General features: G+C 39.7%; 1 pseudogene; it reads right to left on the reverse strand.

Moving 5' to 3' along the window:
- Gm20770 (predicted gene, 20770) lies at positions 1165–3540 on the reverse strand (annotated as a pseudogene).

Raw genomic sequence — 4002 nt, forward strand, 5'->3', positions numbered from 1 at the left:
CATTTGTTGTTTTACATTACTTTTGGAACTGATTACACAAAATCAAGGTTTCTGTGATGATTTAGGGAGTCTCATAAATATAAACATTCACTAGTCTAGATTGCCTGTGTAAAAATAGATACACACACACACTCACACACACACACACACACTCACACACACACACACACTCACACACACACACACACACACACACACACACACACACACACACACACACACACACACACACACACACACCCATCTGTAATGACAGGCTGGCGATTTGTTAAGAAAACAAAGAAGCCAATGTGGATATGGCCCAAGTTTGACTATTTCCTTAAAATTTCTCTTCTTCCTGTGTCTCCAGCTTAACTTTTTGAGAACTCCAACTTAGAATTCATTTGTCTCTCAGTGTCCTCTACTCTTTGTGTGTCCCTTATTGCTTTTAATGGTCATCATCAATTAGAACTTTCTTATCTTCAATCTGGTCTGTTTTCTGCATGTGAATTTTGGATTTCTTTAAAAAGATATCTTTATGGGATTAGAGAGATGAATCAATGGTAACAAGCACTTTTGCACCACAAGAAAAATGGATTTGGTTTCTTGAATTCATATCCAATGGCAGATAATCACCTTTAATGTCAGCTCCAGGGGACCTGACAACGCATGTCTCTGTGTTCACCTGTACTCAAAAGCACATGCCATATCCCCACCCACATAAGTAAAGATAATAAATCTTAAAATGTGAGACAGGTTTCTTTAAGTGTCATTATTCAAAGAAAACCTGATTTTCTCTGATTTCTGAGTCTATTTCAATCAGTTTTCTGGGTTTCACCTTGTGCAACAAGGCCACATTTCTTTTAAATGTCCCACTTTCCCCAACTTTTTGTTTCTCCTTCAGTCTTCACATCAGAGGTTCTACCAATGTCCTGTCCTTCTCCCCTACTTCCTAAACATCCATCTTTTCCTGACATCCCTGCTCCTCCAAGTTCCATCTCCAATTCCTTATTCTGCATGCAGACCAGAGAAGCTGTTCATTTTAGCATGTATGATTTTAGGTGTATGTACTGTTCACCGCCTGAAATGAAACTTTCATCTTCATTTGATGTTCCTTCCACTGTAGGCCATCTCTTCCAGCAAATTGTTCACTCACAGAATGTCATGTCACACATTTAAATTTTTAGAACAAAACACATTTTATTGGCAAAGATACTGGGATTGTCAAAGACCCTTATATAGCCAACACAGGAAAAAAAAACTTTTTTTTTCTTCCAGTCCTATATGTTTACGTTTCTGTACTTTATGATTTTTCAACTTCAAGAATCTTTGGCACCATAGTATAGACATAGATATGGATGTCACCATGAAACTTGATAAAGTACACGGAAGGATTGGCTAGAACTTGGTAAACAAACTTTCCGAACTTTTTGGAACCATCTTTTCTGGTGTACTGCACCCAGTTACCTATCAACACATCACTGTCATCTCCTGATTTCTCCTCAGCCGTTGGAGTGTCTGGAATCATGTGGAGGTTACCTTCCTTGTAGTCATCCAGGAGCTGATAAGCATAGAGAGCTGGATCCTTCTTGTAGGTAATGTAAAACAAATCCTTCATGATTGGCACCTGGGCTAGCACAACCCCACTCCAGTTGTCCTCAGAGCCATTTTCCCCTCAAATTTGTGTTGTACTGCTCTGCCAACCAGGGCTCTGGCGAGGTGGGCATCCCTCACCTGAGGAAATACTACTATGGGAGGCAAAACCTTAAGGTTTAAAATCCTGTCATCACTGTAGAGCTCCTGTCTGTAGATGCTGTCAATTCCATCATACTTCACCAAGAAAAGAGAAGGGTTTTTTGGCAGTTGAACTAGAACTATGGCCTTCCATTGGGTAACAGACTCATTACCTTCCTTCCAACTGTGAGAAATCTGCAGCCGATAATATTCCTCTGGGTGTTGGAAGAAGACTTCCTCCTCCTCTTCTTGATGAGGGATGCAATGCTAAGCCTCATTCAAAGGTATTTTCTTCTACATGGCTATAGCCATGCTGTGGTATACCACACCAAACCTGGGCAGATGTCTTGTGGCTATCATTCTGTGTTCAAATATACTTGCCCATTGCCTTGGATTGAAGATATTGCCTGTTTAAACCAGACACAATGCTGTTGCTACTGTCATATATATGAGTTACTGAAAGGCAATGGGTGTAGGGTGGGAGAGAATGCAGGACCAAGGCTCTTCTCTAATGGTATTTTTGAGCAGGTCAAGAAGGTTATGCTAAACATGTTTGGGCTTCTAAACTTAATTTGATCAAAATAAGAAGATCATAATCCAGCTATGGTGGCACACACATTTAATCCCAGCTTTCAGAAGGCAGGGTCAGGCAGATTTCTGACTTAGAAACCAGCCTGGTCTACAAAGTGAGTTCCAGGGCAGCCAGTGGTAGACAAAGGAAAAATGTCTCCAAATCAGCTACAAAATTAACAACTAAAACAAAAAAACAACAAAAACAAAACAAAACAAACAAACAAAAAAAAGAAAAACAAACAAAACAAAACAAACAATCAAATCAGAAGTTAATAGGAGGTGTTAGTGACCCAAGTCTTTAACCCTAGTACTCAAGAGGCAGAGGGAGGCAAACCTTAGTGAGATAAAGGACAGTCTATTCTACAAAGTGATTTTCCTAACAGCGAAAGCTACACACAAACACACTCAAAGTAAAATTAAACACCCACCCAAAGAAAAAACAAACAAACAAAACAACAACAACAACAACAACAAAAACAAATACATAAGGGAAACAAGGAAATTATCAAAGGGAAATTAACAAGTAATTCTTGAGAGCGCAGAATAACATACTCAGATGAATATGTCTTCAGCCCTGAGCTAATTTGCCTCTGCTGAGGAACATTTCCTTGCATGGCTATGTCAATGTGGAAGTTGGTATGCCTTTTACCCAAAATGATCAAGGAGAGAACAGAATAAAGAAAATGAGCCAGAGTTGTCACCTACCCTCTCTTGTACCTGCAAGCTGTGAAATAGATGGCAATATTCACAAATATCTCAGGGACACAGCACACCATTGGCCTTGTGTATTGTGTTACCTGATCCAGTCTCAGGATTATTTGGTGATTATTTGCCACTGCAACTCCGGCCTCAACAAGTCCATGCAATATCAGCCATTTAGAAGTAACATCTTCTAAAATACGTAAGGCCAAAGAAGAGCTTTGGCATTTTAATTCAATTTTGAAGGAGATATCGTTAGCAAGGATAATAAATTCAGGAGATCAACTAAACTGGATCAACCATGTCCCTGGCCCCAAACATGGGAGAATTTAGAATGTACAGTTACTCAGTGTGGGAGGGAAAACTTTCAGCTTTCTATAGCTATGATGGCCCCAGTTACTTCATAAATGTCCTTACCCAAAGAAAATGTCTTAGTCGTCAAGATTCTGTCTTTTGATACAGACCAGGCAACAAAAGCTTGAGGAACAACTTGGGGTTCGGGAGCTGGACTGCCTTTCACACACAATTGGGAAAATAGTGGACACACCTTCTAGGGATTCTAGTGTCTCTAAGTGGAATAGATGTGCAATATATGGCCAGTGCTCTGTGACATCACCTAGTTCAGCTTGCATCATAGAACCCCACTCATGCTGGTTCCTTCCTTAATTACACTCAGAAACATTAACCATCTAGGGTTTACCTTTTCATATGGCCTCCTAGAAATCCAATATGAAATCCCTACAGAAATGTCCTGATGACCTGAGTCACATTCTGCCCAAGTAAATCACTCTTGTATTTTTTTTTTTTATTTTTTGGTGGTTGGGTTTCTGTTTATTTGTTTGTTGATTGCTTTGTTTTGCTTTTGTTTTTATTTTCCTCCTGTGAAAGCCTTCAGTTTCTGATTCACCAACATCCTTGGTGGTTATTTCCCCTGTTCCAAACTTTCCCTGGTTATCTTTAAACTGTTCTTAGTGTCAGAAATGGTGCCAGACTCTTTGAGGCAGCACACTGGATAGC

Source organism: Mus musculus, chromosome Y, assembly GCF_000001635.26.
Source record: "Mus musculus strain C57BL/6J chromosome Y, GRCm38.p6 C57BL/6J".
NCBI lineage: Eukaryota > Metazoa > Chordata > Mammalia > Rodentia > Muridae > Mus > Mus musculus.